The sequence below is a fragment of the Tursiops truncatus genome, chromosome 10 (assembly GCF_011762595.2).
Source record: "Tursiops truncatus isolate mTurTru1 chromosome 10, mTurTru1.mat.Y, whole genome shotgun sequence".
Taxonomy (NCBI): Eukaryota; Metazoa; Chordata; class Mammalia; order Artiodactyla; family Delphinidae; genus Tursiops; species Tursiops truncatus.
Genome location: NC_047043.1, coordinates 21,786,338 through 21,802,345, shown reverse-complemented (window position 1 = coordinate 21,802,345; position 16,008 = coordinate 21,786,338). Strand labels below are relative to the sequence as shown.

The 16,008-nt window shown below is 39.5% G+C and overlaps 1 non-coding gene across 1 annotated transcript; it reads right to left on the bottom strand.

The window, feature by feature from the left end:
- Nucleotides 1-2,639: 2,639 nt before the first annotated feature.
- On the bottom strand, nt 2,640-2,721 carry TRNAS-GCU (transfer RNA serine (anticodon GCU)). Its single transcript has one exon. It is a non-coding gene; the product is annotated as a tRNA-Ser (tRNA).
- Between the last annotated feature and the right edge of the window lie 13,287 nt (nt 2,722-16,008).

Genomic DNA, 16,008 nt, shown 5'->3' with positions numbered 1-16,008 from the left:
AAACTCAATTATTAATAAAAGAGGTTTCTCTCATTTATCTTGTTGAGAGGTATTTCCCGGTTACCTTGGAGTATCCTGTTGCTGCATTAATTCATTACACTGATTTTGTCAGGTTTGGTTCTGGTGATCTTTGGCTGGTGTCTTTACACCACATTAGCTTGCTCTGTGGGTCCTAGCTCTGTAGGCAGAGTAGGGGTTAGAACGATTAATCCTGGCAGAGCAGGGAAAAATCAAGATAGACACTCATGTTGATGTTGGAATGATGGGAGAAATGTGCATCCTGGGGAGAAAAGATATTACCAAGATGGACAGAAACTAGGTTAACCATGTTTTGAAATAAAACAAAACAAAACTAGAGTTTCAAACTTTAGCATAAATCAGGATTATCCTAAGAGCTTGTTCAAGCACAAACTGTTGGGTCCCAGCCCTGGAGTTTGTACTTCTAACAAGTTTGCAGGTGATAATGCTGTTGCTTGGGAGGAACTGCACTTTAGAGAACGACTGAACTAGAGTAATCTCATCAGTTGCATATGATCTAATGCTTCAAATCCAGTGATCTAATTTCAGATCTCTGATTTAGACATATAAAATTTTCATTCTAATAAAACAATCAAATGAGTTCTACCTTAAAACCACACAGCAGCTCAATCTCACCAATATCCCAAATCCATTAAATCTTGAATTTTTAATCAGTCCAGTCTATAAACTGCCACTGATTATCCAGAAAGTCTGTAATAAACCAAAGTCACCAAGCTTATGAGAAATCAGGATTCCTATTTCCTTCCACTGTGGGTGCTTGTGCTTCCATTTAGATGATCTGTGACAATGCTAGTTGAAATAATCCCTCTTACAGGGCTGCAGAAGCAGGTGTGGTCTGGTCTCCTTTCTACTTATTCGGTTGGGGGTGCAAATCAGTACAATTCCTATGGAGGAAATGTGGCAACATCTTACAAATGAATACACCCTAGAACACAGCTTATCTCCTTCTAGACATTTATATTATAGCTATAGACACACATATGCAAAATGTTGTATATATTCAGATATAGATATATTTACCTTTTTTTTATAAGTAGTATTATACACATTGTCTTGCACTATGCTCTTTTTCATTTAACAATATATCTTGGTTTCATGTACCCCTGTGTTCAAAGTAGCAGTACTCACAATAGCCAAGACATGGAAACAACCTAAATGTCCAACGACAGATGAATAGATAAAGAAGATGTGGTACATATACACAATGAATATTGCTCAGCCATTAAAAAAGAATGAAATAATGCCATTTGCAGCAACATGGATGGAACTAGAGATTATCATACTAAGTGAAGTAAGTCAGAAAGATAAAGACAAATACCATATGATATCACTTATATGTGGAATCTAAAATATGACACAAATGAACTTATCTATGAAAGAGAAATGGGCTCACGGACACAGAGCACAGACTTGTGGTTGCCAAGGGGAGGGGTGGTTCAGGAGGGAAAGATTGGGAGTTTGGGGTTAACAGATGCAAACTATTATATATAGAATGGATGACAACAAGGTCCTACTGTATAGCACAGGGAGCTATATTCAAATCCTGTGATAAATCACGATGGAAAAGAACATATATATAAAAAGAATGTGTGTGTGTGTGTGTGTGTGTGTGTGTGTGTGTGTGTATCTGAATCACTTTGCTGTACAGCAGAAATTAACACAATATTGTAAATCAACTATACTTCAATTAAAAAATAATATATCTTGGAGAACTTAATATTATACGTGCATTCTTTTTTTCTGGAATGACACATGAAGGCCAGTATTGGTGACAAAAGTTTGGTGTCTAGATTTTTATAGTTTTTGAATCATGTGAATGTAGTACTTACTCCAGAATGGCAATAAATAAATTAAAAAATGAAGAAATACATTATTCTTTTTTTTTTCTCCCAAGGTCTAATATGGAAGTCACATGTAGAAACTACATGTTACTAACATTTTTGGGGGGACGGGGGTGTGCATCGCGCACGGCATGTGGGCAGGATCTTACTTCCCCGACCGGGGATCAAACCCCTGCCCCCTGCAGGGGAAATGCAGTCTTAACCGCTGGACCACCAGGGGAGTCCTATATTTTTATTACCTTTTCTCAGGAAGAAATATTTAGCCCTAACTGAGAATGTTGTATAGCGTGTACTTTTTAGTTTTGTCATATCTCTAAGAGATACATACTCTTCCTTGTCAAAGACTGGGATACCTAGACAGTAATGGTTGCTTTTAAAGTTAAAAGATAATAGACAAAAATTGCATAGAGATAAAATCAGCCCGATAATGCCTTAAATAACCCATAATTTTGTGTACATTACTCTACAGACAATTTTATCAGCTCCTCTAAATTTATTAGGTTTTTCTATGGTCCTCAATTAATTCTTCAATTATTTCCTCAATGGGGAATCCCTGCTAAGCAAAACTTGTAATGGAATGAACATTTTGTGGGAGAATGAAACATCAATCAAGCATATCAGTTAACAAAGTTCACAGCCAGGAAAATGCTACTGAGGAAGTGGAGAATAGGGGGGATTAGAAGGAACTACTCAAGTGAGTGAAGAGTAAAGAATTAACTCACCAAAAAGGAACATTCACTCTTCTTATGCACAGCAAACCGACGAGGATGGGATTCGAACCCACGCGTGCAGAGCACAATGGATTAGCAGTCCATCGCCTTAACCACTCGGCCACCTCGTCACATGTGACTCTCTTTTATTCAGCTTCTTCCTGCAGTACTTCCAGGCGTTTTATAGCAATGCATCTGATCGCTCTTTTCCTGGATTAATCGTCACAACCATAGTGTGAGTCAGGTGTCAAAGTAAATTTCACAACCACCACAAAACTGATGCACAACACTTGGAGTGGTGAATTTACTTGGCAAATACCTGATAACAGGTGGAACTAGGCCTGACACACGTTGTTGGACGCAAGCCAACCCTGGCTGGCCGACTCAGCTCTGCGTGCCGGGGAGACACACACCCGGACGTTCACAGGGTCCCTCCGCCGCTGCATTCCGCATTCGAGGGACTGATTTCCCCACCACCTGATCAGAAATCCCGGGATTCCCGTTTTCTGAGTGGTACAAGAATCCCGGCTCTGCGATTCCTTTCCATTTGCTTTTGTGATATGCCCGCCAGCCTGGAGACGCCCTCATTTGTCTTTTGTTATCCACTTTAGGACTTGGTATTGATCAGTCTATGAAAAATCGCATGAGAACATGTTTTGGAAAAAAGTAGACAAGAGAAAGAGCCCCAATGGGAAGATACTTGTATCATAGCGCAAGAGCGGCTTAGCTTGACTACTATTAACGCTGGGAAGGGCCGGTGAGGTGGGTAATCCCTGATGCAGGAGGCAGGGTGCAGTTCCTGGTTGTGGCTCTTTCCTAAGCCCCACTAGGGAGGCCGGATGGAGTAACCCCTAACGTCCCCTGCAGCTCTGACAACCTCTGTGATAAAGTGACCATTAAGAATCCCGGGGGCCGAGGTTCGATCCCTCGTGGGGGAAATAAGATCCCACAAGCCGCACGGCGCGGCAAAAAAACAAAAACAAAAGCAAAAAACCTCTCCCACTCGTGAGAGTTTGTGTACTTTTAAATATTTAGTGCAGAATTTTGGAGGTTGAATTGTTCTTTTCTACAAAAATGTTGTTGCCTTTTTCCTCTCTACGAAATCTCTTAGTTCTATTCTCAGCTTTGTTGGGAGGGACTCTTCTCTCTCACCCCAGTTCACCGAATTTCAAAATATCTTCGATCAGCACGAAACCTTTAGAGGTACTTCATCCGCAATACTGAATGAAACAATACTTGTTCCTTTGAGTATTGTTACACTTTGAGTCATCCGCTACCGCTCACACTTACTTTTCAGAGACTCAAAGGCAAGCTCATTTCGCACCAGTGACTTCAGAACTGTTCCTAGGGAAAGCCTCGGGCGGGGCTGGATTTCTGCTGTTAACTAAGAGCTTCGGTGAAGTTTGACTTAGACCACTCTCGCTACAGCAAGAGGACATGGAAGGTATTTGTTTTGGTCTTAATACACCAGTGTCCGTGTAAGCAAATGATAACTATTTTTCACAGATTTAATACCAAATCTAAGCCTTAGAATTAAGGCTCCTAGAAAGGATATTTTCAATTAATTAAAACTTTTGGGTTAATAATCCTACTTTTTAAAAATACATAAGGTTACGATGAGTATTAAATTAGTTAACATCTGTGAAATGCTTAGAAAATTGTCTTGCACGTGGATGGATCTAGAGACTGTCATACAGAGTGAAGTAAGTCAGAAACAGAAAAACAAATATTGTATATTAACGCATATATGTGGAACCTAGAAAAATGGTACAGATGAACCGGTCTGCAGGGCAGAAATAGAGACACAGATGTAGAGAACAAACGTATGGACACCAAGGGGGGAAAGCGGCGGGGGCGGGGCTGGGGGTGTGATGAACTGGGAGATTGGGAGTGACATGTATACAGTGATGTGTATAAAATGGATGACTAATAAGAACCTGCTGTATAAAAAAAAATAAAATAAAATTCAAAAATTCAAAAATAATTGTCTTGCAAATAGTAATTACTGTGTAAATCATTTGATATTATGGTAGTTATTTTTATTACTAACAAAATAAATAATACACTAATAATTAATTACATGAAATTGTATTCAACACGAAAAGAAAGCCCAGTAGGGAGGAAAAACAAAACAAAACAAAAAACAAACAAACCCATGTATGGTCGGAATTCCGTGGCGGTCCAGTGGTTAGTACTCGCCGCTTTCACTGCCATGGCCAGGGTCCCATCCCGCAAGCCTGGTGCGGCAAAACAAACAAACAAAAAAACCCCAAACACTTATGGTCAATTCACAAAAGGAAACCAAATGGTTAATAAATGTGCCTGAGGATGCTCCACCTAACTCATGTAAGGATGTGCCATTTAAAGCAATAATATATCATTCTCCTTCCCTACTCCCACTTTAGATTTCTGAAATACTGTCCATGCAAGCGTAAATCGGCCCAATCAGACTAAAGGACAATTGCATAAGAACTATTAAAATTTACGAAGTTCATATCCTTCCTTTCTTCTTTCCCTCCCTTCCTCCCTCCCTTCCTTCCTTCTTCCTTCCTTCCTTCCTTCCTTCCTTCCTTCCTTCCTTCCTTCCTCCCTTCCTGAAACCCAATAGTCAACCTACTAGCAGAGAATTATGCTGGAGAAATGCCAACACTAGTGTGAAAATTATGTATACACACACATTATATATATATACAGTGAAGCACTACTTTTTAGTTAAACTATTAAAAACTATCCAATGTCCACCAAATGTAATATTGAGTTAAATAACTTATGAAAAGCAAAACGTTAGAGCAGTATGTGTTCATTAATAAGACTAATACATATCTACATGTAGTAACTTACAAATAAATATTTTCCCACTGTTAAGTTTTTTTTTTAAAGGCAAGTTGCAGAACAGCATGTATAGTATTTTTGTTTGTTTTAGATGATAGACTGAGAGAGTAGATATTTAATATCAGTGAAGGCCATTTAGCTTTAACCTCAATTTTATGAAGGCCCCACACTTAGACTTTTCATATTGTCTTCAAAGGAGTATTATGTATGTATGTGTATATCTATACATATATTATATAAACAAATGTTTGTTTCTTTTTTGAGTTAACTGAAGGGTCTTAAACATATCTCAATATCTTCAAACCTTATTTGGCGTTTCTTTATTTTTTATATACTGGTAATGAAGATGACATGAACCTTTTGCAAATTCTGGAAGGCTCTGATTGATATAAAATTAAAATATCTTGAAGGATGTATACAAATTGTAAACAGCTAGTATCAGAAACTTTAAACTTTTCTATGTTAAAACATTTTTCAAGATTTTTTTCTTTACCACGAGTACATGTTATTTAGTAATTTACTTTTTTAAGTAAAGAAAAATTTAAACAAGTTTTTTTTTTAAAGACGGAAGAGTGGTGAACAGAGCCAAATCCTACTCATAAATGGAGATATTAATTAAGAAATGACCACTAAGGACTTCCCTGGTGGTGCAGTGGTTAAGAATCCGCCTGCCAGTGCAGGGGACATGGGTTTGAGCCCTGGTCCGGGAAGATCCCACGTGCCGCGGAGCAACTAAGCCCGTGTGCCACAACAACTGAGGCTGAGCTCTGAGCCTGTGAGCCACAACTGGAGCCCACGTGCCACAACTACTGAAGCCCACGTGCCTAGAACCCGTGCTCCCTAACAAGAGAAGACACCACAATGAGAAGCCCGCGCACTGAAACGAAGAGTAGCCCCCGCTCGCCACAACTAGAGAAAGCTCGCGCACAGCAACGAAGACACAACGCAACCAAAAATACATAAATTTAAAAAAAAAAGAAAGAAATGACCACTAGATTTAACAACAACAATTTTTACATATGATAAGGTAGAGTGTCATCATAATATCTTTACAGGTCAAGGTTACACTACTTGTAAGAGGTCTGATTCCACAGACTACTTCAGCACAGCACAATGAAAGCATCCTTTTCATTGTGTTCTATAGCGTAGTGATTGTAATAGCTGTTTTTGTACCTCAAGCTCCTTCCTGGGCTTTCCTCCTACCAAAGCTTCATAATCTCACGTCTTACTTCTCACCAAACTACAGAGGATTGGAGCTTTATGTCCCCACCTTTTCTCAGAGGGATTTGGTTTCACTTTCCATTTCCACAGGTAGAGTATATAATTTCCAGAAAAAGATATTTGACTACAAACCTCTCTGAAGCAGAGTCTGAACAGAATTCCCATTTGGTGCCCTGCATTAGCCCCTTTCCCTCATAACCTGCTTATCCTCCTGATCCTTCAGCTCTGAGGACCTTCAGATCTCATTGTCCTCTGTGCCTGTTATTCTATTTTTTTCTCTCCTTCCCTACATGTACAGATGGGGCCAAATCACTGAGTGATCTGGGGACTTACTGTTGAAGCTTGGAACCTCTCTGTTTAGATCGTTTTTAATAATCTATAGTAGCAGCAAGTCTGCCAGGAAACAAATTTGTACTTTTTTAAAAAAATTTATTTATTTTTTGCTGCTTTGGGTCTCCATTGCTGCATGTGGGCTTTCTCTAGTTGCAGCGAGTGGGGGCTACTCTTTGTTGCAGTGCATGGGTTTCTCACTGTGGTGGCTTCTCTTGTTGTGGAGCACAGGCTCCAGGCATGCAGGCTTCAGTAGTTGTGGCACGCAGGATCAGTAGTTGTGGCTCACGGGCTCTAGAGCACAGGCTCATTAGTTGCAGCACACGGGTTTAGTTGCTCCACGGAATGTGGGATCTTCCCAGACCAGGGCTTGAACCCATGTCCCCTGCATTGGCAGGTGGATTCTTAACCACTGCGCCACCAGAGAAGTCCACAAATTTGTACTTTAAGCATGATAAAATCACACCATCCACCATCTATGTACCCATTCTCTCAACAATTATTTAACAAATGTCTCTTCTATTCCAGGCACTGTGTCATGCACAGTGTGCACTGTCTAGAGGGGAAGACAGATATTTAGACAAAAAAGAACACAAAAAGTTATATGATCACAAATTTTGTTAAGGGATATGAAAACATAGAGTGTCATGAGAAAAACCATGGGGGGAGAATTAACATTAACTGGGAAATTAGGAAATGTGTCTCTTAAATAGATATCCTTTAGATAAATAGGTGACAGGATAAAATTCAAGAGAAGTGTAGGAGACAAGGAGGCAGAAAGTGAAGCAAAGGGTATTCCAGGCAGAGTGAAAAACATGTGTGAAGTTCCCAAAACAGGAAGAACTGGGAAAATTAGGAAAATTGAGAGAAGGTCAGTGTGACCTGCACAGAAGCAAGCAAAGGAGACAGTGGGGAAATGGCACTGGAGAGGTTGGCCAAATCAATACAGGCCTTGAATGCCATGTTCAGGATTTGAAATTTTTATCCAAATTGCAATGGGAACATATTGGAGCTTAAAAGTAGAGGAAGAATGTGATCTGTTTAATATTTTTGAAAGATCATTCTGGATGCTCTGGAGAGAACAGGTTGAATAGATTTGAGCAGATCCATTGGGCAGCCATGGCAGCAGTCAGCATGAAAGATGGTTTGTGGCTTGAAAGATGATGGTGGGCTAAAAGAATGACTACAGGAATGGAGAGAGGTAGATGAATCCAAGATATATTTTGGAGATAAAATCATCGGGACCTGATCATGATTTGGATACACACTGTGAGGGACAGGTAGGGTGACTAACTACTGCTGGATTCTGGAACTTTTTTGTTTCAGCACTGAAAGACCTGCCTCTCTGTGAGCCCCCTCAGTCCCAAGCAAACCCAAACATCTGGTAACAGGGAAGGACAAAGGATGATTCTCATGCTTCTGACTGGAGTGATGGAGCAAATGGAGAAAGTGTATATTGAAACTGGGAGGATTGGGGGAGTAACAGGTATTGTGGGAATGACAATTTAGCTTTTCTATGCTGAGACTGGACATAACCTCATCAAGCCAGATGTCTGAAGTAGAATATTTTTTCCTTCATATTAGAGTCAGCTGATGAATTTTGATTTTTAAAGGACTGTAAAAAAAATCAGATTTATATCCATAATGAGTAACTTCTTTCCTCTTTCAAGATTTTAACTACAAATGGTAAAGATTCTGGAATTTTTTCTTTCTTGCTATAAAACTAATTCACAGGAAATTATTTGGTGATTCCTTGGTTTATTTCCCATTTTTAAATGATTCTATTCTTTCATTTATCCATTTATTTAAAGATTTTTTTATGTGGACAGTTTTTATTAAGTCTTTATTGAATCTTTGTTACAATATTGCTTCTGTTTTATGTTTTGGTTTTTTGGCCACGAGGCCTTTGGGATCTTTGCTCCCAGCGATCAAACCTGCAACCCCTACATTGGAAGGTGAAGTCTTAATCACTGGACCACCAGGGAAACCCTGTCCATTCATTTAAATATTGCAAGGTTAAATTGTACAGATTAATTTATTCAAAAGAAAAGGGAAGCCTCCAAACAAACAAACAAAAATTTCCTCCAAAAGAAAAAAACACTAAAAAAAAAAGAAGATAAAAAACTTTTAAGAAAACCTCCAATCTTGCAAAAGCTTTGACAGCCAATTTGTTTGAATCCACATTAATTGGAATAAAAATAATTGTTTAGTTGATGTCTTCTTAGCAAAAGTGAAAAAAGACTTAAGGTCAGTCTTGAAAACTGAAGATCCTAAGTGCAAACTTCTATAAAGAGAGTGTGTTTTGACTAAAACAATGTCTTAGGTTAAAAATAAGGAGAAATATAAAACCTAAGTAAAGGAGACTTTTAGGAGACAATTGCAAGGCATTCAAGTAGAGCTGAGAAGTAAGGGAAGATACCCCACACTGCCAAAAACATGAATATTTAGGTGGCTCGGTTCTTAAAAAATGTTGCTGATTAAGTGCAAATTAATAAAGATAAAATCAATATTTAACACTGATCCTTAGAAGGAAAATTATTTTGCTGACCATGTAAAGCAAAACTCACCCCAACAACTTTGTGCAACGGAATTGTTCTCTTAAGCCTTTAAGATCATTCTAAGAAAATTAACACACTGATCAAAATAAAATAGGAAAAAACAAAGGAATCTAAAGAAGCCATTTCCCCCCTGCTAGCCATCCCCATTAAATAAGAAGGGCATATATTTAGAAATTCTATCTCTCTTACATATTGAAGTCCTTATGGATAAAATTATATGATGCCTGGATTTTCTTTAAAATACAGGAGAAAAAGGTCGGGAAATATAAATAAATAAATGAATGAATAAATAAATTATATATATACATATACATATACATATACATATATATATATATATATATATATATATATATATATGGAGAGAGATTGGCAAAAATATTGCTAATTCTTCCAGTTGGGTGATGAATACATTAGGCTACATCATATCATTTTATTTTGTGTATTTAAATGTTCATACTAAAAGTTATAATATGTTTAACTTCACTTTATTGCATAAATATGCCCGATGTCATGGTCCCTGCAAGGAAGAATTAATGCAGTGGTCAGGGAGAGTACGAGTAAATAAGCAAAGACATATATAACTGCTGACAAGAAAAGGTGAGGGAGGGGTTAATACCCTATTTGTTGGAAACTCCTTATCGAGAACCTAAAGGCATGCAGGTAAAACTGCAAAATTGAAGAGCGTCGCCGTCCACGGGTTGACAGCTGCATGAGAAGTGCTCACCCGCCCGCAGGCGGCAAACCTTTCCACCCGACGGTGAAGACCCCTCGCCAGCAACGCCCCCGCGCTCTAAGCTTTAGCTTTTACTTTATTCCCTGGAAAGCGCAGACGGTTGTGGAGCACAAGCTGGTGGCGATGCTGCTAAACCGGACATGCTCCTTGTTGGGGGAGGTGGGGACATCTCTGGAGGTTTACAAAATTCCTGGTTTCTGTCTTCTAAAGTCTTTCATAGCTGGGTAATAATAATAATAATAATAATGGCAAACACCTACACAGAGCCTACTTTGCCTAGCACACTCCTAAGTGCTTTACATGCATTAATTAAGGGAATCCCATAGGAGATGCAAAGTATTATATATAGAATGGGTAAACAACAAGGTCCTACTGTATAGCATAAGGAACTATATTCAATACCCTGTGATAAACCATAATGGAAAAAATTGTGTATATGTGTGTGTGTGTAGCTGTATCACTTTGCTGTATACCAGAAATTAACACAACATTGTAAATCAACTATACTTCAATATAATAAATTTTTAAAAATTTAAGGCAATCTCAGCACCGTCCTGGTAAGGTGGGTGCCTGCCAAGGGCCTCACGCAGAGTTGCCGGGATGCGGTTTAAACGGGGCAGTCCGTCTCCATAGCCCATGCTGTTAACTACCACGCAGTATTTCAAACGCGAAAATGGCAAATTATTTTCCCCTAAAATTCAATGGAGACGCGATCGTGTTTGATTGAGTGGTTTGTTTTAGGCTTGAGAGGGAAGGGAGAAGGGGAAACCAGTGGTGTCAAAAGTCTTAAAGAGAAACAGAACGCTGGGAAAACCAGAAGCCATTCTTAGGACTTAATTTGCCAAATAACAAACCAAAAGCCGGGAGACAAAATCTGCTCAGTGCGGAGGTGAAGGCTTCCCTCGATTTTTCTGGAGATTTTTGAAGGATATTGCTCTGGGCTTCGGTTCTCTAGACGGAGAAAGCTGTGATTGTAACTAGCTCTATAACGCGCTCCGCTTGGCTCTTCTTGCCCTGGTCACAATCCCCACTTCTATTCAAATCAGTTGCCCAGAGCCGAACCTTTCCCATCTGAAGGACAATCCTAGCTAATATTTCAAAACTGCGCCTCTTTGCATCCTGAAGGGAACTAGGGACCAGGTACTGACCACCCTCTCCGAGAAGTATGTGTCCCCAGGCGCACGGAGAAGAAAAGTCAAGGAGGATAACGTGAATTGCAGGGAATTTCGGAGGCGGTGACGTGATTGCAGCCTTTCTCACTCCCGCTGGGATATGCACCTGAGTTTCTGAAATCAGTCTAGGTTGTGAAATCCCAGGAAAGCAGGACGATCCCTCCCTTGGGCTGTATCCCTCCAGTTCTTTCTGTAGGTATAGTGTTAATAGAGTATCTTGGAATTTCGAAATAGTCAAAGCCGGGAGAGAGGGGACAATAGGCTGGATAATGACCAGGAAAAGGATCCAACAATTTCCCGTGTTAACATCTGGATCCTAGCAGGGCCATCATTTTCATCCACCCAACTAGCTTTCGGAGGTTCCCAAGACCACAGACCTTTCTTTCAAATTGCCCTCCTTCTCTGTTTCCAGGAGACCAGATATAGGGAAAATCTGGTGGGGAGCGTGGCTGACTTTTCCTCTTACCCGGGAATGCTAATGAGCTGGATGCCGGTAGAGCTTCGTGGAAATTTGTCCAGTGCAGGAGCACTCCCTGGGTATTGCTTGGACCTTGAGATTAAGACCCCTATCTTTCTGCCAAGTTTCTCTGTAGTTGAAGGAATTGCTTTGCCAGAGTCTCTGATGAATCAGTGCTCACTTGTTTTTTTAATTTAAGTATAGTTGATGTACAATATTATGTAAGTTACAGGTGTACAATATCGTGATTCAAAAATTTTAAAGGTTATACTTCATTTATAGTTATTATAAAATATTGTCTATATTCCCTGTGTTGTACAATATATCATTGTAACTTCTTTTTTACATGATAGTTTGTACCTCTTAATCCTACCCCTACATTACCCCTCCTCCCTTCACTCTCTCCACTGGTAACCACTAGTTTGTTCTCTGTATCTGTGTTCCTTTTGTTATATTCACTAGTTTATTTTTTAGATTCCACATATAAGTGATATACAGTGTCTTTCTCTGATTTATTTCACTTAGCATAATACCCTTCCAAGTCCATCCATATTGCTGCAAGTGGCATTATTTCATTGTTTTTTATGGATGAATAATATTCCATTGTATATATATACAACATCTTTATCCATTCATTTGTTGATGGATACTTAGGTTGCTTCCATATCTTGGCAATTGTAAATAATGCAGCTATGAACACTGGGGTGCGTGGTATCCTTTCGATTTAGTGTTTTAATTTTTTTCAGGTATATAAGCAGGAGTGGAATTGCTGGGTCATATGGTAGGCTTACTTTCCCACAGTCTCTGATGAATCAATACTATTCAGTTGCTTTCTTCCCTACACTTATTTTTAAAATGGATATTTCTCATTTTTAAAAGAAATTACAAACTTTCCTGAAATTCTACCTTTAACATCACTTTTAAGAGAATACAAAGCTCTCATGTTCCTAAAGAATAGAATCTCAAAAAAACCTCTTTCCATTTTCTGGAAGTGGCTAGTTGTCTTTATTGAGGGTCTTCAGAATGCCTTACAAGATTTTACTGTCTGTGGGTAAGGCTGTGCCTTATAAAGGACTTGTTTTGGTTAATAACCCAGTGCTGAAGGCTGGGAACCAATATTTTCACTGAGATAAGAATCCCTGGGCTTCCCTGGTGGCACAGTGGTTGAGAGTCCGCCTGCCGATGCAGGGGACACAGGTTTGTGCCCCGGTCTGGGAATATCCCACATGCCACAGAGTGGCTAGGCCCGTGAGCCATGACCACTGGGCCTGCATATCCGGAGCCTGTGCTCCACAACAGGAGAGGCCACAACAGTGAGAGGTCCACATACGCCAAAAAAAAAAAAAAAAAAAAAACCGCTTATAAGAAGTTACTTTAAACTTTGACACTGTACCACACAATCCAGAGCTATCTAAAGATTCAGTGCAATCCCTATCAAAATTCCAATGGTATTTTTCACAGAAATAGAACAAACAATCCTAAAATTCATATGGAACCACAAAAGATGCCAAATAGCGAAAGCAACGTTGAGAAAGAAGCTGGAAGCAACACACTTCCTGATTTCAAACTATATTACAAAACTATAATAATCAAAACAGTATGGTATTGGCATACATCAGATACACAGATCAATGGGACAGAACAGAGTCCAAAAATAAACCCATGCATATATGATCAATTAATTTACAACAAAGGATCTTAGAATATACAATGGGGAAAGACAGTCCCTTCAACAAATAGTGTTAAGGAAACTGGACCACCACATGCAAAAGAATGAAACTGGGCCACTATCTTACACCATACACAACAATTAAGTAAAAATGGATTAAAGACTGAATATAAGACCTGAAACCGTAAGACTCCTAGAAAAAACATAGGGGGTAGTCTCCTTGATCCTGGTTTTGGTGATGATTTTTTGGATTTGACACCAAAAGCAGAGGAAACAAATGTAAAAGAAAAAAAAAGTGAGGCTACATGAAATTAAAAAGCTTCTGCACAGCAAAGGAAACCATCAACAAAATGAAAAGGCAACCTACCTACGAAATGGGAGAAAATATCTGCAAAATCACTTATCTGGTAGGGGGTTAATATCCAAGATGTATAAACAACTTATACAACTCAAAAGGAAAAAAAAGAAAACATTAAAAAATGGGCAGAGGATCTGCATAGACATTTTCCCAAAGAAGATATACGGATGGTCATGGTACATGACCTTTCATGTACCTTTTCATGGTACACGAAAAGGAGCTCTATGTCACCAATCATCAGGAAAAAGCAAATTAAAACCACAAGGAGATATTACCTCACACCTGTTAGAATGGCAATTATCAAAAAGACAAGGGCTTCCCTGGTGGCGCAGTGGTTGAGAGTCCGCCTGCCGATGCAGGGGACACGGGTTCGTGCCCCGGTCCGGGAGGATCCCACATGCCGCGGAGCGGCTGGGCCCGTGAGCCATGGCCGCTGAGCCTGTGCGTCCGGAGCCTGTGTTCCGCAACGGGAGAGGCCACAACAGTGAGAGGCCCGCGTACCACAAAAAAAAAAAAAAAAAAGACAAGAAATAAGTGTTGGTAAGGATGTGGCGAAAAGGGAATGCTTGTACACTGTTGATGGGAATGTAAATAGGTGCAGCCATTATGGAAAACAGTATTGAGATTCCTCAAAAAATAGAACATGATCCGGCAATTCCATTCCTTGGTATTTATCCAAAGGGAACAAAAACATAAACTCAAAAAGATATCTGCCCCAGCCCGCAATGCTCCTCCCGCCCCTGTTCACTGCAGCATTATTTACAATAGCCAATACATGAAAGCAACCTAAGTGTCCATCAATAGATGAATGGATAAAGAAAATGTTGTGTGTGTGTATACAGTTCAGCCATAAAAGAGAAAATCTTGCCATTTGCAACAACTTGAGGACATTATGCTGAGTGAAATAAGTCAGACAGAGAAAGACAAATACCACACGATCTCATATGTGGAATTTAAAACAACAAGAACAAACCAAACTCACAGATACAGAGAATAGATTGGTGGTTGCCAGAGTTGGGAGAGAGGGTAGGGGTGAAATGGGTGAAGGGTGTCAAAAGGTACAATCCTCAAGTTATAAAATAAATGTCATGGGGATGTAATGTACAGCATGGTGACTATAGTTAATACTGTACTGTATATTTGAAAGTTGCTAAGAGAGTAGATCTTAAAGTGTTCTCATCAAAAGAAAAAAAATTTAACTGTATATGTTGATGGGTATTAACTAGACTTATTGTGGCGATTCACAGTATGTACAAATATTGAATTGTTTTGTTGTAGATCTGAAGCTAATATAATGTTATGTCAATTACATCTCAAAAAAGTGTTGGACTTGTGGCAATTCACACTTAAGTTGGGTTTTAAGGACTGACACAACATTTAATAACTTTTGATGCTCCCGTATTTGCCATTTCTTTTAAGAAAACATTGTATTTATATGGATAGGCTGGAACCTGGAGATAGTTAAATATCACAGGCCTGTAAGAGAAACGCCACTTCTATTCACCATGGAAGTGAGAGGTAAAAACTATAAAAAGAAGGCTTCCCTGGTGGCGCAGTGGTTGAGAGTCCGCCTGCCGATGCAGGGGACACGGGTTTGTGCCCCGGTCCAGGAAGATCCCACATGCCGTGGAGCGGCTGGGCCCATGAGCCATGGCCGCTAAGCCTGTGAGCCATGGCTGCTGAGCCTGCGCGTCTGGAACCTGTGCTCTGCAACGGGAGAGGCCACAACAGTGAGAGGCCTGCGTACCGCCAAAACAAACAAACAACAAACAAAAACCTATAAAAAGAGACAATGGGAAACATTCTCTATGACCAGGAAAGTTTTAAGAGTCTTATATTCAGAGGATCAGAGGCAGTAGAGCAGAAAAGAAAAGCGAAAGAATGACAAATTAGCAGACTAGATAGCCTAAGGGAGACTTAAATTCACCAAAATTTTTTTACCACAGCTGGGCCAGAGTTTCTATTGACAGGGAATTATGTTGCCCTATAAATACTGTAACTCTAGAAGTCAGAAGCAGTCACAAAAATGAGGAAATATTCTTCCAGTACTTGAAAACTATCATCAGCTTCAGCAAAGTCCCTCAC